Genomic DNA, 24,524 nt, shown 5'->3' on the forward strand with positions numbered 1-24,524 from the left:
CACTTCACTTTTATTTATAGCCATCTGAGGGTGTCAAATTTCTCTTTTGGTATGACTTGTCCTTTTGTGCACGTTTGGGATTTGTCAAAATACACTTTCCCTTAACCAAAATGAGTGTTTAAATAGTCAAAATTGGTCCTCTCAAAAAGAGGAATCTAGTCCCATCGTTGGAATTTGTCACTAATCTTCCAAAAAATAACAAGTTTGAGGTGCTTGTACAAGGTCTTCTTTTGTTTGCAAGCAAAAGACTCCTTCATGTCCCTCAAATCCTGAGGTAGATCTATGTATACTTCTTCTTCCATTACCTTGTTGATGAAAATGGTATTTACATCCATTTGTTGTAACCTTCAAAATAAATAATAGAGATAATAATTTTAGCAAGAGTGTACTAAACAACTTGGAGCAAACATATTAGCATGGTCTTCTCCCTCTTAATATGAGAATTTACATGAAACTTTCTTTGTACTTATCTATATTATCATCTATTGCATACTAGGTCTTGCAGATCCCCTTGGAGGTCACTACTAACTTATATTCAAGTCTCGACATAATTTTCATATTCATCTTTCCTTCAGACTTGCAGGGTTGATAGATTGATCCCTTTGAACTAGAAGCTCTTCTGGTCATCTGACATGGTTCTAGATGTCTTTTTCAATTTCTCCCTCTTTAACTCAAGTACTTTTGCATAAAATTTTGCTATGTTCTTCCTGATGCTTCCTCTTGCTGCCAGAGCCCAGAAAACCTTCATAATGTACCCACAAACATCACTGCGAAGCCATGGTAGAATGAATATAACCAAGAAAAAGATATAAAGACAAGAGGCTAACTAGAAACAATAATTATGAGGGAAGACAGATATAAGTTACTTATCTTTTGATCGATTGAAGGGAATTGTCAACTCCCTCTTGATCCTTGCCCTCTTGCAAAAATCACCTTGTGCAACCTTATCATCCTTGTCTTCATCATCAATTAATTTCCTTCCTTGCATGGGCTATGGACACATTGATCTAGGTGCAACTCTATGGTTTTGTCCACAAACCCTAAGGATTTTACATCCAAGACTTCCAATCTTATAGGATTTACAAACCCTATTTTTTCATAACTCATTTTACACCTTTTGCAAGTCCTAAGGACTTTTTCATGTGCAAATTCTCTTTTCCATATCCAAATGTCCAAAAGTCATAAAGTCCCCATGCCTTAGCAAGGATATTCTATCTTGATATAGAAGCAAAATTATGATGGTCCAATATAGTTCTTATGGGGATTGAATAACATCCTTCAACTGTAAAAAAGGAACAAATATAATAGGTCGAGTGATAGGTACGAATCTCCAATGAGGGTATGGTATTACAGTGTCCTCTAAAGAGTTACCTTGCTTTACCAACTAGCCTTTAATAGGTTAAGAGTCTTCAAATGGTCCAAACTTCCTTCATGGAAGAGGCATTAACAAATTCTTTCATTAAACTAGATGATTTCCCTTGAACCTTCCAAATCAATTAACTCGGCCTTATCAAAAGAATTGTGGCAAAAATAATTTGACCATGTCATCAAAAACTGAACTTAGCCCTTTTTAAAGTGACAATGATGCTTGCGAATGTCCTTATTAACTCCCTCTTTCTTAGAGAAGAACATCTTTGGTGGATTAGTCATAGATGTATCAAACTTTCCATATTAAAACTTTCCCATATACGTCGTATCATAATCGTAGTAGTGCAATGCAATACATATTTTCGATAAGGACCCTTATTCAGTCATACAAGACATTTCCATGGCATTAGAGACTTAGATCACTGCAATTTCAAGGCAACTTGTATATCAAAGAAAATGTCATACTAATTTCAACTCACATCAATCTTCAGGAAGTTGAATGTTTTCAGTACATTAGGTCCATATCCCTTATCTATCCTTTTAATCCAAATTCAAGGCTTATGATGATGTCATTGCTACTTGAGACATCAAGATGAATTTTATGCCACAAATCAGTATCTAACAACATTTTCTTATAGTTGCATGAGCACCATTTAAAATTTGAAATTGATTTGCATAATTAGGTGAATAGATTCTTTCAATAATCATAACTATCCTTTCAAGGTTCCCTTCATAATAAATAATTTTTGACACATTCCTTGGATCAGTCTAAGGAGCAGGTTTTAGTATTATGAAATAGCTTGTACAAATTTTAAACTTTGTCCTTCAAGGCATACTAAAATCAAGCCTTACTTCATCAATCTCCAAAAACTTTCATATTATACTCTTTTCAACCAGGCTTATGCTTTGGTCTTCATTGGAAGATCTATTTAACAAGTGATCATTTCCTCTAGATGAAGAATGTTTCCAAAGAAAACTTTGATCTCAAATGAAAACATTGTGAGTAAATTAAACAATGACACATACTAAGGATTCAGGGAAGCAAAAAACTTTAGAATTTTAGAAAACTTATTTAATCTTTGCTAGACTCTTTATAGGTATGCATTCTGTTGCACTAAAAATTGTCACCTTGACATTCTGCAATTTGTGTGAGTCTATCACCACTCATACTTTCCTCCTTTGCAAGTCTTAAACCTCAGTTCTTCATATCAAGCCTTGAAAATAAGAGAAAGCCCTTAAAAGTCTCTATAACTCTGGTTCCGCACTTTCTCTTAGCATTACCTGCGGTCTTGCACCTAAAGGTCATGTCCCCTGCATACCTGACCGCTCTATCTCTGTGTTATGGGTGCAGACCCCTGTAAAAGTTAAAAAGGTGCAATTATATTCTTAAAAACTCACTTTGAGTCATTTCTGGAAGCTTCTTGAAGGAATCTTGAGGTGGCAAGTTCGCTCCTTTAAGGTTCATGCATCCCATACCTTAAGGAGCTAACCCCTTGATGTGAGGAGCTTATCCCTTTGAAGGAGGACTCTATCCCTTCATAGGTGGAGCTGTAACCTCCTTCCTTTGCACTATAAAATGAAGCATTGGGCTGGTTACTTGGGAGGTTGAAAGTTGAATATTTTTGAGGTGAAATGTTGCTGGAACTTAGTCTTCCTAATTGAGCTTTTGTAAAGAGAGATTACATACCATTTTGATCTCATTGGGAAGAGTGTGAGGCTTGCCAAAGTAAAAGAGATTCCTTTTTCGAAACCTGGGAAGAGCTTGTACAACATCAAGGCACCAAAGGTTGTAAAGTCCTTCTATTTCAAAGTTAATACAATCAAGTTTATTTTTATCAATAAACTATGTTTTATGGTTTATTTTATGGATTCCTTGATCACCATAATGAACATGATTTATTATATTAGCTATGCAGGTGTTATTTGATGTGTGCTTGTTTTTGATTGCAAGTTCTCAAAAGGAAACTCTTTCGAACGATTGAAGGATGGCTGCTACAAACTAGTGTTGGACTTAAGGTAGGGTCTAAACACCTCTATAGTTTTTATTAATGAATCACAATATGTTTAGATAAAGGTAGATTTGCTTGTCCTGCTTATTGCTAGATACCTTTTGATACTAGGGATATCGGCCTTGTCTGCAAGATCGATTTATCCAGCCAACACATTCCTAAGCCTCAGACTCATCATTGAATAACCCATCACTATAATGTGCTTTGCATGGGAACCTCATTAAACAAAGTCCTTCAAATTATGATTTAAATAATATGCATTGTATCTTTTCTCATTCCTAGTATCTAGAACAAATATTCAAAGAGAACTAAGCATGATGCACATGAAACACTTCAAACTTTCCATTGATACTAAAATATCAGTCCATTCCCTTCTCCTATGTACAGTTCTTTCCACGAACTAAGGATTAAAACAAAATTCATGTAGAAATTTTTCTATAGATCAGCTAGCTCTGATACCATGTAGAAATTCTACAAATTCTCTACAAATCTACCTCTGAGATCTCTGTAGAAAATCTGATTGTAGATTAACCTGATAATGCAATATACCAAAGAAAAATACTATAATCTACTTCTACTATCAATTTTCTTTGCGGAAGCTTAAAGATTGAGCAAGATCGAGCTGAACACATATAACCAGAAGAAGAAGAATCAATGTAGATGAAACACAGAAAATACTCAAGGGAAAGCCTCAGCTAAAAACCCCACTATCTGTATTATCATAGAAGGTGGAAATACATCAGAATTATACAAAGCCTTAGCTCTTATAGCTAGCTAGATCTCAGTACAATCCTCCTTAATGCTCACAGGCAATCAAAGCTTATCACAAGCCTTCTCCTCTGACCTCCAAGCTCCTATTTCCTTGCACAGTTCCTCTAGGATGATTCTCCTTCACCCAGTGGGACACTACTCTCACACACTGCTCTAACACACTGTCAGAACTGCGCAATCCTCAAGGAATCTTCCCTTGAATGCATGCATGAGTTTCCTTTATAGGAGAAAACATGCAACTGATAGTACACTTTCCTTGACATTTAGCTCAACTAAGTCTTTCTCAGAATAGACACGCATGAGTTTCTGATGAGGGAATCTTCAGTTATCTAGAGTACACTTGTTGAGTGCATGCATGCATCAACTAACTGATAACTCACAATTAGTTCCTCAAATAGTTTGGAACTAATTTAATTGGACTTAACTCAGTAAACTGAACTAACTAATTACAACTCAAATATAACTCAATCTTATCTCCTTAATTAAGGGATAATCTCCTTAATTTAAGGGATAACTCTTGCATGACTTCAAAAAGACTTCTAACTTTAATTTCTCCAAATAATTAATCCATGATGAATTAATTAATTATTTCCAAGTAGCTGGTGAGACTAAATTTGAATTTAATTCACAATTTTAATTCAAGGACAAATTAAAATTGGAGTTTTTGGATTCTATTTTTATCATTTCTTGTTGCTATTTTCAACAATTCATGCACAAAAGACAACTTTGCTAGCTTTTCCTCAGAGAAAGGTGTTTCAGATTTCTTCTGGCCACTTTCTAAGACTGCTTGACCATCCTGAGGTTTCTTGGCCCACAACAATAGGCGTTGAGGCCTTCTTAGCCCTCTGTAACAAGCTCTGGGGTTTCCTCAACCTACTGAAATAGACTGAGGCCTTTCAACCTATCTTCAAGATAAATTGAGGCCTTTCAACCTATCACGGTCTTATGTTCCAACAATATGAATCTCGACTCCATAAGAAGTTGTATTATTTAAAAAAAAATGGAACTTCATCCTTAAACCAAGGCTTCAACCCTTTTTCTTCTTTAGCTAAGATAGAATTGCCTTTCATAATGGTCACATAGGTAGGACAAGCCCTATAGAGTAACTTGAAATAGATTGGCTTCATTTAAAGCTACTCTTTCACCCAAGCACTGATTCCATGTTTATTTTTCAAGGTATTTTAGTTTATAACTACTCCTAATTATTTTTAATTTAAATCCTCTTGTATTCACAATCATAATTAATCAATTACACCTAATATATTCAATAGTAGAACAAAAATTGATAGTAGGATCATAAAGAGATAGCCAAATACAAGAGACAAAATATTTTACCCTAGGAAAACCCACTTGGGTGAGAACCTTTTGAAGCCTCGAAATTCGCTGCAACTACATTGGGGATGACCAACCATTCCGGACCTTAAAGAAACTCCATTTCTTTTTGGAATGGTGGTTCCCACTGGTTTAACTAGGTCCAGTTACCTTCTTTAAATATCCAAATTTCTTAAAATATAACTTTCATCGAAGAGGCATCAGATCAACCCTCTTGCTAATTAGGTAAGAGAGTGATTCTTAAGCTGATTTGGAGCTCAGACAAACCAAAACTAAAGTTTGCCTCTTTGTGAAGAGGACTTTTAGGAATGTAGAATTAATCTAAATGAAAAACTATTCTAAAATTAAAGCAAAAGGAACCAAATCCTAATCCTATCTCAATTAGGCAGATATAGATCTAACCCAACTGAGAACAAGATATTTAAATGATTGAGATTTAAACATGTCTGACTTATAATGAATATCAAGCAAACGAAGTAGTTCAATTAATTGAAATTATGAATACCAAAACACATTCTGTTCAGAGACCTCTTAACTGAAATAATCAACCAACAACATTTATGAAGTAGTTCACATAATGATATTTATTTATAAATCAATAATTCTAATAATTAAACAATGATATGAGGAAATAGTTCACAACATATCATTATTTGTTAAATCAATATTAAAAGATTGATTTACGAGTAAATAGTTATTCAAAAATCAGAATTCAACTCATAAGATCAGAGATAAATAATAACATATGATTGAGACAAATTACTCATATTGACAATAATGCAAAAATATGAATAAAATGACACATTCATGCCATCATGAAATGAGACTAGTATTTAAAAAAATATTATTAGAAATACCAATGTATTGAATTCATCTCTCTGGCTCTGGTCTCCAACAGTACTCTACAATCTTTGAACTTTTGTTGTTACAACAAGAGCTGCAGTAGTGCAAGCTCTGCCCATCATACATAATTTAGAATGCAAAAGAAAAATCCTTAATAATCCTTAGATCTGAGATTTTATTTCCTCTCACCTACAACTCTAAATCCCTATTACAATAGTGCTTTTAGAATTCCAGAATTGCAGAAGAGAGAAGCCCTTAATACATTCTAAAATATGTTATTTATAATATTTATAAAGGAATTCAAAATAGGAAAGTTTGTTGAAGAATAAATTTGTTCCATTATTTTTGTTAGCCCAAAATTCCATTCTTCTATTGCTCGAGCATTTTCATTGACTGAGATCTTCTTCTCCTCATCTCTTCAACTGTTTCCCTGCAAAAATAAATCAAAACCAAATTAAAATGCAAAAATAAAATCAAAATACCAAATCTGAAACCAAAACATATATAATCAAATTTAATTAAATAAATAATTAAAAAATAAATAAGAGCATTCTATTGACGCCTGTGAGGATTTAATTGGTCACAGAAAACATAGACCAATGGATCTGCACTCAGAAGAAGTTGTGAACAAATGAGAATACAACAAATAAAACTCAGAAAATTGATTTTGTTAAAAATTTGGAGTTTGCTTTTTTGCTAGATTTTAGACCCAATAAATGATCAAATCAGGAAACAAAAATACTTCAGAAATATTCTCCATAATTTTATCTTTCCAATGAGCTGTCCTGGGCCTCATTTGGCCAAGTAAAACTCCATTTATGAGCTTCCAAAGTTGGTATATTAAAATTGTCAGAATTCTGGAAATTCTGTTGCTTGGGCTAAAAATATTTTTTTTAATTAAAATCAAATTTTAAATTAAAATACATTTATTAATTAATTTAATGCTAATTAATTACATCTACATTATTAAACTTTATAAATTAATTATTAGCCAAACTTAATTGAAAAATATGATTTGAAAATCAATTAATATATATATACACATATTTTGATATCTAGCTGAATCGGCAACGACGGTGGTATTGTACTCGCGTTACACGGGGTCGAATCCCACCGGCTGCCACTATAACAGCTAGGAGGAACCACCTAGCCCACAAGGAACGACCCCTCAGGGTAAGACGAGACTTGAACCCGTGACCTGCACAGTGGCACGAACGACTTAGCAGACCGTTCGCTGACCACAAGACCAAACCCCTGCGGGCAAAAGGTGAGTGGGCTTGGCCCAAGCAAGTCACTCCTAGCGACTAGTCAATGCCCTCGCTCAGGTTTGAGCACAAGACCTCACCGTCTTTATGAGTCTGACTTTACCAACCAGCCGCCTCCGCCGACCATAAAGGTGAGCGGGCTTGGCCCAGGCAAGTCACTCCTTGCGACTAGTCAACGCCCTCGCTCAGGTTTGAGCACAAGACCTCACTGTCTTTACGAGTCCAACTTTACCAACCAGCCGCCTCCGCCGACCTTAAAAGATGAGCGGGCTTGGCCCAGGCAAGTCACTCCTTGCGACTAGTCAATGCCCTCACTTAGGTTTGAGCACAAGACCTCACTGTCTTTACGAGTCTGACTTTACCAACCAGTCGCCTCCGCAGACCTTAAAAGGTGAGCGGGTTTGACCCAGGCAAGTCACTCCTCGCGACTAGTCAACACCCTTGCTCAGGTTTGAGCACAAGATCTCACTGTCTTTACGAGTCCGACTTTACCAACCAGCCTCCTCCGCCGACCTTTATATTATATTAATATTATGTTAAATTATATATATATATATATATATATATATATTATAATATAAAACCACACCATTGGAATCAACCATAAACCAAACCAAACTTATATGAATCCAACGTTAAGTTAAATGTATAAGTGATAATGGAGGTGAGGAGAGGTGAGAGCATGGAGTTATAAGGAGTGGAGGGTGAGAGTTAATGGAGTGGGAGCATGGAAGGTGGGAGGAGTGACGTGAGGGTGAGGTCACAGAGGGATAAGGAGGATTCACCTCATGTTAAAAAACTAAACCCCTCGTATAAACCAAATCGCAAATCCATTTTTTTTTTTAAATGTGTGGCTTAATAAGTTTGTTTTTTGCAATATGCGATATGCGATGTATCACAATCGAAATATCGCATTGCAAATTTATTTCGGCGTTTTCTAGTTTCAGGATTTTGGAAGGGAGGATTTGATGAGAAGTGGGTACCATGTGAATTAACCATCTTACAAATTGGACTACAACCACTTAGCAATTTGGATTTTGCGTTTGAAAATTTATTTTAAAATAACAAATTGGAGTAAGATTTTGAAACGTGTTTTTATTTATTGTACAACTTAGTTGAGTCATTTTGTAGGACTGTTAGTGAAAAAACGAAAAATTAGTAAAAATTCACTAAAATTTAATATTTACAATGAATGAATATTTTAATTGAAAAAATTAAAATATCATACATTTATTTACATTTTTTAGTCGATGGAAGAAAATGATCAAATTTCAAAGGAGTGCTATTTACAAACCGGTTTGACCAATTGAGTTAAAACAAGTATCGATGGAAAGATTGTGAAAAGTCCGGTTCAATGAAACAATTAAAACATAAATATGATGAAAACAAAAAAATGAAAAAATTGTAAGACAATTAACTTAAATGAAAATAATAGAAGATGCTTAGACAAAAATTAATGGAAAGGGTCCCCATTATTTGAAGTAACGGGAGGTGTTGGGTTTTCCCTACAATAACGATGACACACTGGGAAGAACCAGTTATCTCTGGTTCAAGATAATGAACTTTAATTTACCATAAGGTTAAAAATAATAGAGATCACAAAATCATCTAATAGTAAAATATTTCCATAGGTCCCACATGAAATAGATTAAGCAATATGGGTTTGTAAAGATAAGTATTAAAAATAGATTCGAGTAAAAGTCATGAATCCAAATTCAGGAAACTTTGTTTTAAAACTACCTCACATGAAAAATAGAAGAAGGTAGAGATAAGAGTTTTTGATAAAGCATATATCCATTTTATGACTGTCTCTGACATCGCTTCACTGCCAGGGAGCCTGAATAGTACCCTGACGAAGTTGTCTTTTATGCCATACAAGTCTAGTCCCATTGCCATCGAGCCTCCATAGCCCCAACGAATTTACTTGTATTTCCAATGCTTCCTCTTTAATCACACTTTTGATAAACGCATTTGCAAGATTTTAGTTTATGATGTATTTGAGTGAAAGAGGTGGGATGGTAATAGAGATTTATGTTTAATAGACATAATACTTTCATAATGTTTACACCAAATTCTTTCCCTAGAACTATCAATCTGATCCAGGTGGATATTGGTGGCCACCTGCCAAGTCCACCTGGACCCCCACCATTGTCTTTCTCAGCATTTTCAGTTTCCTTAATTGTAGCACAACTTACTATTTTTAGCAGTTTTTCGGGTCCTGAACTTCCGGAGCCGTTTTGAGGCCCTAAACGACGTTTTTTGGGGAATCCGGGGGCAACACGAGTCCATGGAATGGAATCGTGTTGCTCGTTCCAACAATGATAGTGCTCGGATAGATATTTCTAATGAGCTATTGTACACGTCAAACGGAGATCATATGCCAAAGTTACGACCCCGGGAAGTTGATGTACCAACTTACCCCCAAACGGGGCCCACAGTTTGGCGTTTCATCTCCTAGGGTTAGGTTTTGGAATGTTAAGGGTTTTTCCATTATTTCTCAACAATAAATAGGCCTTCAAGCCTCATTGTAACACAGTTCAGAGGCATGTAGCCATCACATCTCTTCTCAGAGATAAGCTACCATTGCCCTAGCTAGTTTATTTCCATTTCTGTCTGTAAGCATATTTCAGTATTTTCCATTAATGAAATGAAGTATTATTTCCGCTGCATCTTCGTGTATATGGTTATCTCTGTAATTTGTTGCGTTCCTGTTTAAATCCGGATCACAATCAGAGGCTTTTATGTGGAGGGTTGGGAGGGATTCATTGTGTTAAACTCAAATCATTTCTTTCCTTGAAAAAATAAAATTAATCACTTAGTAAGGACGCATGTTCCTCTATGAAAAATATTTGAAGCAAGATGGTCTCATGGTTCCATAAGGATATGCCTTTAATGATAAATGAAACTCACTGAAATATATAGAGTTAAGAGATTTCCCATGTATGCTAATTGCAGCCGGGCGAAGAAAAAAGTTTTTCACATAAATCATGGCAGAGTCATCAAAATCAAAACAAAATCGAAAGCAAAAGGAAAAGAATTCTTAAACTAAAGTAAGAAAATAAATCAGCAAACAAAAATAAAAATGAAGAAAGCAAACAAACTGAAAGAAAAATCCAAATTTAAAAGATATACTCCAACAAGGCTACTTATACAAATATCTCAACAAAAAGAAAATAAACATATGTACGTTCCTTTTAATGTTGAGATTTTTTTATTTTTTATTTATTTATTATTTATTATTTTTAATATATATATATATATATATATATATATATATATATATATATATATATATATATATATTTTATCTCACAGAGTTATAAGAAATGAGGCTCTCAAAATGGAGAGGGTGAAATAACAGTGATGATGGATAATATGCTAAATGAGAAGTCTTTATCTACTGCAAACTTTCTTGTTTCGAAGCAAAACCTGCAAAAAGCATCTTAACCATTTTCTAATAAAAGTAATGCTTAAGAAAATAGACTAGAGGTTCAAAAACTCCCTAGTTTAGCTGATTTGATGAGGATCATTATTGCTTCTTTCAAGAATCTCAAAGCAAACTAAACAAAAGAGAATGAACTTCAAAACTGATCTGGTAGAGGTGCAAAAGGTTGATGAAGACCTGTAAAAACAAAGTTTAGTATCAACAAAAATAAAAAAAACGAAACTAAAAACAAAAGTAAAGTAATGAAAATGGGCACATGAAACTTACCATTGATGAATTGCATTTAATATTACCTTAGAGGTATCATTTTCTCCAACAAAAGATAACTTCTTCTTTTAATTAAATTTAAAAGCATGAATAAATTTTATTGAACCAAAATCATTGTCTATTAAATTTAATCTAAAGCGAGCAGTAACTAAGAAATCAATGTTTTGTGTTCAGGGAATAAAAAATACTCCAAATCCATCAGAAATAAGAATGAAGATATTCTTCTTAATGAATCACATCGATAAATGTTCTCATAATATTAAAAGTTTTATATCAACTCTATGATTTTCATAAATTGTTCAGAATCAAGACCAAATCCAAGACAATGTAAAACAAAAGTATAGATGGAGAGGTCTTGAATTTCGCATATTAAATATAGAGTGATATATTAAAACCCAAATATAAGAGAAATTGAAAATGATTTAGCCATGCTCCAAATTTCTTATCAATTTCTTCATTATCCAAGAGTGCCTTAAAGCATTTTACGCAGGACAATGCTTCATCAGATATTTTGCATCACACGTTTCTTTGCCACACATAATTTCCAAGTTGCGAGATTCACCTTTGCTAATATGCGATTGAGTGTTATATAACAGTTAAAATATAATGACAGAGAGGCATATACCGAATTTTATCGCATCGGAGGATGTCAAGACAAGGCGTCATTTGAGTTTTGCGATGCGATACAAGCATTGCGATAGCGGCATTGCGATATGAGCATATGTAATAAAAAATTGCGATGAAGCGATTGCGCTATTGGATAATAGTCATATTAGGAGGCCAGAGTAGTTAATCAAAATAAACACTGAAATTATTCTTGTGATAGCGAGAATGCGCTAGATGACGTGGCTCATTGGTGGGACCAGCTTTGGATTTATAAGAGATCGGCGATCGAAAATTTTGAGTATAGGATGCAATATTATTGATACGCCAATGTACGATGAAGGATGGACCCGATAATCATGCAGATTTAATTTCATATCGGATTTAGGACATCAAAACCTTTAAACATATGCACCTACCAAAATTGTGATTTATGAACGGACGCGACATCTTTCAGAATTGGATTTAGATGTCGTATCGGGTCTAAATTTTTATGGATATCGTAATATTGGTGAAGTCAATTATCGGAGATCGGTGATTCGAGATATTGGGGATATGCTCAATTGAAAACCTTTGATATGTGAAATGCGATATGAGACATGGCATTATGTGGGGCCAAAAACTTCTTAAAGTATTCAATTAAAAATAAAGTGACCATCTCAACTTTTCATTTTAACAAAAAACCCTTTTAATAGATATTAGAAATATTGGATAAGGGAATATGTTTACCGGAGCTTTTTGAATGATGACAATTATGCTATTAGAGTGCTCCAATATGAATCTTCTGATACTGTTTTTAAAGACCTGTTGGGGTTTTGATTAGTGAAAGAAAAATAAAAAATGCTTAAAATTTGATGAACAACCGATAATACTTCCTTGAATATGTTGCATATTTGAACAAAAGGCTGGATGCTTGCTTATGTCAGGTCTCCACAATCAAGTCGATGAAGACCCGCAAAAGAAACAAAACATAAAATAAAAAATAACCTTTGAAAAAATAAAACTAATAATAGATGACAATGAACTTGTAAGCACATACCTGGGAGAATTTTGACTGTAACTTTACCTCATGGATCTTCAAGTTCTCCCAAATTTTCTCAAAATTTGCATATGTTCAAAATCACCTACTTGTTTAATCTAAAAATAATAAATAATTAATTTTCAAATTGCATCCACCTCAAATTTATATAAGATTCAGACAAGAGTGGTGAAAACAAACTCTTTTTTAGAAATACTTATGAATAAAAAGTTGTCAAGATGTAGCAATTTCTTCATATATGATGATCAATGTGATGAAGTTTTGCAAAATTAGACAATTAAGGGGTTCACAAATATGTATGATATGGTTATTCAAGAGCTTATAAAATGTTCTATGCTGCTTTCCAAAAATGAAAGGGGATGCTCAGAAAAAGTTGGATTCATTACTTGCTTATTGAAAATTTGAAATAATGAAATAAATGCAGACAAAAAGAAATATAATCTAGGCTGATCTATTCCTATTTCTAACTTAATGAAGGGAACATGACTAGGTATAGTCATACTTCTAATGTAACCATGTAAGCATTTTAATTCCTACATGTATGTAGATGTCAAACATTAGTAATATAAATACAAACAAAATTAAGCTAAGAAAAATAAATTTGAAATTAGAATGTCCAATTTTTGCTAATATAATATTATAATTACTTTCTCTTGAAATGTCATTTCCAATCGAATTTCAATTGGATCATAGAAATATGGATGAATTTCTATTGATGATTGGAAGGAATTCAAAAGAGAAGATGTTAGGCCAAATCGTGGAAATGAGCTTTTAGATACAATGGCCTGCATAAATTTGTTAGTGTTATGTGTAAGTGTTAAACTATTAACAATCTTCTGTGAAGGAAAACTTTCCAAATATTTTTCAAATGGGTCTATGAAATATGGATGGAAATCTGTTAGATACAATAGAATATTATTAATTAAATTAGATTGCTAGTCATATTGTGAAAATACACTCTCTTGTTGACACTGTGTTTGAGAAGATAGAAGTAATCGATATGAAACGAACATTAATTGGAATTGGTATATTAACAGCTCTTAATGTTCATGATTATGATGTGAAACTTCATTTTCCCATTCATGCAACACATCAATTGAGTGTTTAATACTAAGCTGCTCAATATGGCAGCACAAAGTATCTAAAAATTGAAAGCTGAAAATAGAAAATAATTATGAATTTAAACAAAATAAATGAAGGAAAAATAACAAAATTAAATCGTAGTTTATACTAGCGTTACAATTATTATTATAACACAATTGAGATTGATTTAAAACAATTTCATTTTCACAAGAATTGGCCATAATAATGGAATTATAATGATTTCCAATACCAACTTGTGAATTAGAAAAAGAATCATGACTATGAATAGGAATGAGAGGTTGATTATCAGATAAATCATGAATTGGAATGGTTTCTTGAATGTTGAAATCATGAGTATGATTAATTGTTTGAAAATGAGAACTATTTGAAACAATTTCTGAATTAGAGTGTTCTTCATTTTCACATTTGATTCGACTTTGATCATGAGGATTCAATTGTGAAGAAGACAAATCAATATCCTCAATGCCAAAGTAACTATCATAAATGAACTCACAACATTCATTAGAATTCCCTTCAATCTCATCCAATGTATAAAAACAAGAAGGAATATAAAGCACATGTTCATTATTCCAGAAGAATGATCAATAATTAATTCTTTATCTTGATAAAAACTAATTGACAATTCATTAAGATCAACCTCTGTATTTTCTGAAATATCATTAATGTTAAGAGGGGATAAATTGATATCACCAAAAATATCAGGATAGAGGGAAAAATGAGAATCATAAGAAATGGTTTTAAAAGTGTCTCTTTTTGAGAACTCTTGTGTATTTTGTTCATTGTAAATTTTAGATTTGAGATCATTGATTTGTGTACTTGTGCTTTCTTGAAGAATGTTTCTTTGCTATTCTGAATTTGACATTTTCTCATCGTAAAAGAATTCATAAATTTGTACAACATGTTGCGTGTTATTGGAAACTTTGATTGCTACTTGTACTTGCTAATTTATGTTCTGATTTTTTGAATTTAACGCACAATATTTTTCAGATTTCAAAGCAATATTTTCTTCAAGATTGTTGCTAATATATTCTTGCATTTGAATAATAAAATTATCCAAGCTTTGTGATTGAGATTCGCTGACATGTGAAGGTGCATCCTGATCATTATTAATATTGTATGAAGTGTGCACTAAATGAAGAAATTGATCGTACATAATAGGGACTACTTCATCATCATATGTTTTCACCTCCATATTGGAATTCTCAATTATGTTAATGAAATTGGAAGGAGATTGAGAAAATCTTGAAATAATTTCACATGGATTATGAATGGGAGGAAGACAACAAATATATTCAAACCAATCTAATAATTTATCATCCGAAGGATTTTCTTTAATTTTAAATCTCAAGCAATTTAAATGAAATCGAATGGTAAAATCAATCAAAGATTCATTTTCAAACCTTCGTAAATCTTCGATTTCGTCACATACTTGTTCGTAGTTATAGCAGTCAAATTTACAAAGGAACATTGTAACAAATTGATCCCAGCTGTGAATTGAGGCAACTGGAAGCAACTGACACTAGCTTCTTGCTTTTGCCAAGAATGCAAGAGTAAAAATCCCGCATAAAATACCTTCATCAATTCCTTGGAAAGTAGAATTTGAAATTTTTTGAATAAATTGAAAGACATGATCAAAAGTAGAAGAATTCCTCTTACCATTAAACTTTACTTGAGACAAGAACCTTACCACTTCTGGTGGAGTATTAGAAGATGCACGTCTAGAGATACAACTTCAAATTGGAAGTTTAAGAGGATCCATCGTGAAAAATAAAATGTTAGAATACAAAGACTCCGATAGGCAACAATTTTCAGGCCCTCTTTCTAGCGCCAAAAATGTTGAAGCCTCGAGATTCGCTGCAACAACATTGGGGATGACCACCTGGTCTGGACCTTAAAGCAACTTCTTTTTCGTTTGGAATGGTGTTTCCAACTGGTTTAACTAGGTCCAATTACCTTCTTTCAATCTCCAAATGGACTAAAATATGACTTTCAACCCTCTTTCTTATCAGGCAAGAGAGTGATCCTTAAGCTGATTTGGTGTTCAACCAAGGCACAACTAAAGTTTGCCTCTTTGTGAAGAGGACTTAGGAATGTAGAATTAATCTAAATGCAAAATTATTTTAAAATGCAAGCAAAAGGAGCTAAATCCTAATCCTATCTCAATTAGGCAGATATAGATCTAACCCAGCCGAGATAAAGATATTTAAATGATTGGGATTTAAACATGTCTGGCTTATAATGAATATCAAGCAAACGAAGTAGCTGAATTAACTGACATTATGAATACCAAAACACATTCTATTCAGAGACCTCTTAACTGAAATAATCAACCAACAACATTTAGAAAGTAGTTCACAAAATGATATAGATTGTTAAATAAATAATTCAAATAATTAAACAATGATATGAGGAAATAGTTCACAACATATCATTATTTTTCAAATAAGTATTAAAAGACAGATTTACGAGTAAATAGCTACTTAGAAATTAGAATTCAACTCATAAGAGAATAGATAAATAATAACATATGATTGAGACAAATTACTCATACCGACAATAGTGCACAAATATGAATAAAATGACACATTCCTGCCATCATAAAATGAAACTAGTATTTAAAACAATAGTATTAGAAATACCAATTTATTGAATTCATTTCTCTGGCTCTGGTCTCCAATAGTCCTCTACAATCTTTGAACTTTTGTTGTTACAACAAGAGCTGCAGTAGTGCAAGCTCTGCCCATCATACATAATTCATAATGCAAAAGAAAAATCCTCAATAATCCTCAGATATGAGATTTTATCTCCTCTCACCTACAACTCTAAATCCCTATTACAATAGTGCTTTTAGAATTCCAGAATTGTAGAAGAGAGAAGCCCTTAATACATTCTAAAATCTGTTATTTATAATATTTACAAACTTAATCAAAATACCAAATCTGAAACGAAAACGTATCTAATCAAATTTAATTAAATAAATAATTAAAAAATAAATCAGAGTTTTCTATTGATGCTTGTGAGGATTTAATTTGTCAGGGAGAACATAGACCAATGGATCTGCACTCAGAATAGGTTGTGAACAAATGAGAACGCAACAAATAAAACTCAGAAAATTGATTTTGTTAAAAATTCGGAGCTTGATCTTATGTTGGATTTTAGACCCAATAAATAATCAAATATGGAAATGAAACAACTTCAAAAATATTCTTCATAATTTTATCTTTTCAATGAGCCATCTTGGGCCTCATTTGGCCAAGTAAAACTCCATTTATGAGCTCCACAGTTGGTATATTAAAATTGCCAGAATTCTGGAAATTTTGTTGTTTGGGCTAAAAATAATTTGTTTTAATTAAAATCTAATTCTAAGTTAGACTATAGTTATTAATTAATTTAATGCTAATTAATTGCATCTACATTATTAAACTTTATAAATTAATTATTAATGAAACTTAATTAAAAATGATTTAAAAATCAATTAAAATATAATTATATTATAATATAAAACGAAACCATTGGAATCAACCATAAACCAAATCAAGCTTATATGAATCCAACCTTATGTTTATATGTGATAATGGAGGTGAGGAGAGGTGAGAACATGGAGTTATAAGGAGTGGGGGTGAGAGTTAATGGTGTGGGAGTGTGGAAAGTGGGAGGAGTGACGTGAGGGTGAGGTCACGAAGGGATAAGGAGGATTCACCTTATGTTAAAAAACTTAACTCCTCGTATAAACCAAATCGCATCGCAAATCATAAATCCATTTTTTTTTTTTAAATGCACGACTTAATAAGTTTGTTTTTTGCGATATGCGATTTATCACAATCGCAATATCACATCGCGAATTTATTTTGGTGTTTTTTAATTTTAGGATTTTGGAAGGGAGGATTTGATGAGAAGTGAGTCCCATGTGAATTAACGATCCTACAAATTGGACTACAACCACTTAGTAATTTTGGGTTTAGGGTCTGACAGTTTATTTTAAAATAACAATTTGAAGTAAGATCCTGAAACATGTTTTCATTTATTGTACAACTTAGACGAGTCATTTTGTAGAACCATTAGTGAAAAATGAAAAATTAGTAAAAATTCACTAAAAGTTAATATTTACAATGAATGACTATTTTAATTGCAAAAATTGAAATATCATACATTTATTTACATTTTTTAGTCTAGGGAAGAAAATGATCAAACTTCAAAGGAGTGCTATTTACAAACCGATTGACCAAATGAGTTGAAACAAGTATCGATGGAAAGCTTGTGAAAATTCAGATTCAATGAAATAATCAAAATAGAAATCCGATGAAAATGAAAAATGACAAAATTGTAAGACAATTAACTTAAATGAAAATCATAAAAGATGCTTAGCCAAAAATTAATGGAAAGGGTCCCCATTATTTGAAGTAATGGGGGGTGTTGGGTTTTCCCTACAATAGAACCCAACAACCTTTTCCTTAGAGAAATTATTCAAATAAACAAGAGATACAATCTATTCTTATAGTCAAAATAAAGTCAAACTGACTAATAACAAAACCTGGTCAGTATGCCTAGAGATAGGTCTGTCGAGAATTCGACCTTCTACCCAGGAGGCCTGCTCAGAATTTAACCTTCTTCCCAATAGGTAGGTATGCTTAGGATTTAGCCTTCTTCCGAGTAAGTTCTCTATAGCTCAACCTTCTGCCCAATTGTTCTACTAGAGTTTTCCCTTCTTCCGAATAGGTCTACTAAAAAAGATTCACTTGCCTAAGAGATTCTCCAATCTGCCTCAGAAGAGACTTGAATTTGCTCACAAATTAGGTCTGCTATCTTCACATGAACAACATAATATGACTATGAATGAGTGATCCAAATTGCATCTCAAGAGATGAGGTGAAATGGGTATAATTAGTGATTTGTTAAACCCGAATAGGTGTGTTTATAGGGACAAGCCGACTTGATATTTAGGAGGGTCGACATGATATTTTTGGAGGCAAAACTTCAAACTTCCCTCTCTTTTGAAGTTGACATGAAGAACATGTCTTGCATATATTTTAAGGGCTAAAAAATTTAATTATGAAGATTAGCCATAGCTACAAAATTCAACAGTTTCTTCTTGAATATACCAACTCCCTAGTACCATATCCATTGTAAGAAGAAAATTTTAGACCCACTATATTGCTTGAGGGATCTATTTTCTACCCAATAATGTTCAAAAAACTAAATATGCTCATGGGGCCCTTAAACTACCTATGCCCATTCTTTTAGCACATCCCACTATAACCCACTAGCACACAAGAGTAACTTTTATGACTACATCCATATCCTAAACTCTTTGATTTTCAAGCATAGTATCTTCCATCTATTGGATTAATACATCCATCACGTCTATCCCATAAAATATTGTGAGGTTGTGCACTTTAGATCTAATCCAATATATTGATTTATTAATTATGGTGCACCGTCTAGTAGACACTTCGTATAGCCTATTTTGTGATCTATTTAATGCTTCTTCTAAGTAAATATCATATAAGAAAGTACTTCTCTAACTCAAGTCTCTATCTACTGTAGGATCAACAAGGTCCTTCTTCCTTCTTGTAAAGTTGTAGATGTTTTTGATGAATAAACTCTACACATCATTAGTTGCGGGCTTAGTATACCTTTCTTCTTTTAATAGATTTAAAGGGGTGATTATAAATGGTGTCCATGTTAAAATACATCTGCCTCCATTTTAGATTTAGTATGGCATCATTGTCAAATTCCCAATCAATGCCCAACAAGATGGATATGTGTATAAATAATTTAAGATCACATTCACCTCAAAATTGGCCTTTGTTTTTAATCCATAAACATTTAATTCAATGTCGTTAACCTTGCAATTGGATAAATCCTATATTGGTTGGCTAAGCAAAGTTGGATTGAAGTTCAATCCAACTTGGGTTTTACAATTATGAAGACTGATACTAGTTACATTTCTCAACACCCACTAGGCCCAACTTATTTGTGTAATTCCACAATTTATTTTGTATTTAGTTCTTACTAATATCCAAGTTCACATGACATTTACACTTGGAAAACGTCTCAGAGACTCAGATCTTTAGACTATCTCCTCTCCAAAAGCTCATCTGGGCCTAGCCCACATCCGAGCCTTTCGAACTTGCATCCTTTCATTCACTACTGGATGCCCCAACCTCCTGGATGCATCTACTATCGATGAGGAAATTTGGCCCCACACGAAATTGTCACCAAGGGCACCACCTTGGATTTAGTCAAAATTTTGGTCGTGTGCATATCGGATCTCAGCCCTTGGGATCCTAAAATAGACCCCACACCAAATACTGGCTCTAAATTACTTTCCCACAAGATATATAGATTTATTTTAAATTTGTCGCCTAGATGCCAAGTCTCCTAGATACATACACCAATCCCACATAATATTTGACACGAATACAAAAATACACCAATAACATATATAAACCCATATACAAATGGATTTTATACATCTATTTAGAGTTAAATATTTTTATGAGTTTCAGGGACTTAGCCCATACTTCCATTAATGCACAATGTTACTCAGAACACTGATTTCTATAGGAATGAAACCTTCATTCCAACTCCAAAATTTCATAAATTGATTCAAGCTAGAAATACAATAAATTGACTCAATAACATGCCTATTATCAGGCATCAACACTCAACTAAACCATATCTAGCAGTTCTCTATAACATCAACATAACAACACTATAAAAACCCCATAATGGGTCCCAATTAGATTGTATCATATATACTAATATAACATACCATGTACAACATCAAGTACATAATTTCAACAACATTAAGCACATAAATTTGTATGAGCCATATCATGCTGAACTATGAATTCCATACACAGTATGAATTAAACTGAGCGTATTAAACAATCATACATGATCATATAAATAGTTTCATACTCATAATAGTATCAACATATCCATACAAAGGCCTCGAACTCTCACAAAACGAGAATCATTCACATAACCATCTCATTATAAACAACTAGGAATAATACATTCCTTTGCAATCAATGTTGATATACATGTAGTGTTATAACACATAACAACATCATCCACTATTTAAAGTGCAACATAAGTTTATATAAACGCACTTATTTGTATAGTTTGATTGACTGACAACTAAGGGAGGGACTTCAACTCTCTACCCAAATATAGTCCAACTACATTGTAATATTTTTTGTAGTTGACGACCCCAAGCTGGATTCAGAGCCCGAGGAGTTAAGTGTTCAAGGGTATTCACGCCAATACCAATCAACCAAATAATCAAGAAGAAGAGTCCATTTTCCAGGGGATTTATCAACTGACCCTAACATTAAGCACTAGAGTGGCTCTCTATTCAAGTCGAAGTCAAGTCACAGGCAAACAAGGAGAAGGGCTCACTGCGTACGTGGTTTATCAACTACCTCTAGTAGTAAGCACCACAAGGACCTTTACCCTAACATAATTCAATTATAGGGATTCACCCAAGGCTCAGTGAGATATGATTCAGTTTTAGGAGGATGAGTGCACTACATGGGTGGTTTATTAGTTGGATTATCTAAGATAGAACTATAGGAGTCAAGGGTTCACTATCCAAGTGGTTTATTAGTTATTGAGCCAACACATAAGTGGTTTATCAGTCCCAACTCTAGCACTTAGTGGTTTATTGGTCCTTTCAGCTAGAACCTAGGAGTCTTAGCCTTCCAAGTGGGTTATCCGTCCTAAGGATAGCATGACAAGATTCAATAATCCACTATCTAGGTGGTTTATCAACTTACTGAGCTAACACATAAGTGGTTTATTAGCCCCAAGGAAAGAAATGAATGATTCAACTCCACTAAACTCTCATTGGACAACTTATTCATAGGCACACACACTGACAGTAGAAAAACCCAGGGAATACTATGCCAAACACAAAACATACGATAAAAAAGTTTATTTCTTCCTGGTATCCATATCCACTACCAATTATGTGCTCTATGTTATTTTTCACTTTTGCATTTACTATTCTTTCTTATGCGAGTTCTCTCATGTTCTTGTTATACCTACTATGCAATCTATCTATGCATCCTCTTTCATCTCTGCAACACTACGCCCTTGTCTCCCATCATGGCCTTTTTTCACATCCCCTCCTTGCATGTTGACCACACCCACACATTCCATGGGAATCAAGGTTGCATGGGATAATCCTTTACTCAAAAATCCCAAACTTGAATGTAATGCTTGCATCAACAATTCCATAAATTCACTAGGGAGATAGGCGGTGAAATAAATACAGTGGCTTGGGTTTACAAGAAATTCCTCCTCCTCAAATATTTGAATCCATGTCCACTCCTATCAGTTAGTTAATGTTTACATTTCCACATTATTTACATGAACTACAATTCATAGCAATATTTACAAGAGGGATAACAAAAAGCGTTGTCACAAATAGGTTAAGATTATTGACACTTTCTATTTTAATTCCTATGAAGTTTATATGGAGAGGGATTGTTTTTTCTAGAATTGGAAAAACTGTATGCTCATTCTACATGTTTTCCATTAGTCCAATGATTAAAATCGATCCTTTTTTAATTCGACTTCACTATTTATTGTATATCTTTTACCAAGTAAGATGGATATTTTTAAGGTTTACGAGAAATATTTCCTCTTAAACATTTTAAGAAACAAAGCCTATTATCATTATAGCATTGTTGCTTATCCATTTTTCAGTATAAACTCAAAGTATTTATTAAAGATGAAATCTCTCAATTTAATTGTTAGCATCATGCTAATTGAAGAGAACTACCAAGAATGGTACAAAAATATTATACATAACCTCATTTTTAATGGCTTTTGGAAAGGATCCTGTGAAGGAGAGGAGTTCAATGTACCTACGAAGCCCACATCAGACAAAGAACTAGCCATTTGGGAGAACAAAGGAATAAAAGCTTATGCCTTAATTTTTACCTCTTTCAGTGGCGAGTCATCATATTGTTTCAATTGCAAATTCTTATGGTGCATTGAAGAAGTTTAAATATCTATATGACTCACACTTAGAATTGGAGGTTGTTTAATTGTTGGTTAAAGTTGTTAACCTTAAGTTGAAATATAATGACCCCCTAGCCCTAGCCTCTAAAATTAGAGCTAGTATATATGATGTAGATGCCACTAGAATTAATATGGGAATTCCTCTCATAGCATTTGTCAAGGACCTCTACCCTACATATTGTTATTATCTTGAATCTTTGCAAGTTAATGTGCAAATCAAGTCCATCACTTTTGATGCCTTGGTGGAGAAGTTGGGAGAAAAAGAGAAATATTTTGGAAAGAGGAAGAAATCAACTAAATCCCATGAATAAGTAGTGTTATTTTTCTTAGAAAGGGAATAATATTCACATGATTCTCATAAAAGAAGTGGCAAAAAAATAGGATGTGGAAGAAATAATTTTAGAGCCAGGGAGGTAAACACCATCAAGGAGAAAGACATATTCTTCACCGCATTTGCTGCAATAGACATGGACATGATGCATGAACCTACAAAATCCCATGGGAGAGAATCAAAGACAATTGAAACTAGAAACAATACAAAGGTAACTCATCAGATCCACCTAAATTTAAAGCATCTGAATCTACTCATTATATTGTTTCCCATTGCAATATTTGAGTAATTGAAGATTTGTTTCACAATTCATTTGCTTCTTGGAGAGATGCATGTCTACTTGATATTGGTACAACCTACCATATGACCTTTTAGAAGGATTATATTGAAGATTTTAGCAACAAAATAGATGGAGAAATATATTTTACAAAAAAATCAAGTCTCAAACTCTCAGGATTTAGCACCATTAGGTTTAAACTACTTAGACTTTGTGATTTCCTTTTGTAAGATGTAATCTACCTTCGAAATTTGTGGAGAAATATTTTGTCCCTTGTTCACATTTTGTAGTAATTCCACTCAATTCATATGTTTGATGGAAAAATAGAAATAAATAAAGCATTTGACAACACAATTCTCATGGTTGGAGTAGAAGAGGAAAGATTGTTGAAGCTAGAAGGAACACCTTCTCATGCACATAATTCTATGTACCTCTCTTGGAACAATGAAGGTACAATGGCATCCACTCTTCTATGGAAATATTTGGAGATAGTAGTGATGTTTTTGGAGATCGTCACTATGTGCTTGGTGCAAGGATTGTGTCCAATGTTTCAAGTGGACACTCCACCCATCCTCAGGGACCAATTAGACAATCTCCAAAAACATCACTACTATGATTATGGATAATGGAAGCCTACACACTCTTAATATTTTCACATGTAAATTGTGATAATAATTATTTATTTAAAAATAATGGTGTTTTTTATTTGTGCACTGTTCCTAAGAAACTAAATAAATGTTATGCTTGTATCCTAGGAAAGCATAACAAACAACCATTTCATGATTCTACTTCGAGAGCATGTAAAAAACTTGCATTGATTTACTTTGATTTGTG

Source organism: Pinus tabuliformis, chromosome X, assembly GCF_031772625.1.
Source record: "Pinus tabuliformis cultivar Carrire ecotype Pingquan chromosome X, CPIR1, whole genome shotgun sequence".
Classification (NCBI taxonomy): Eukaryota; Viridiplantae; Streptophyta; class Pinopsida; order Pinales; family Pinaceae; genus Pinus; species Pinus tabuliformis.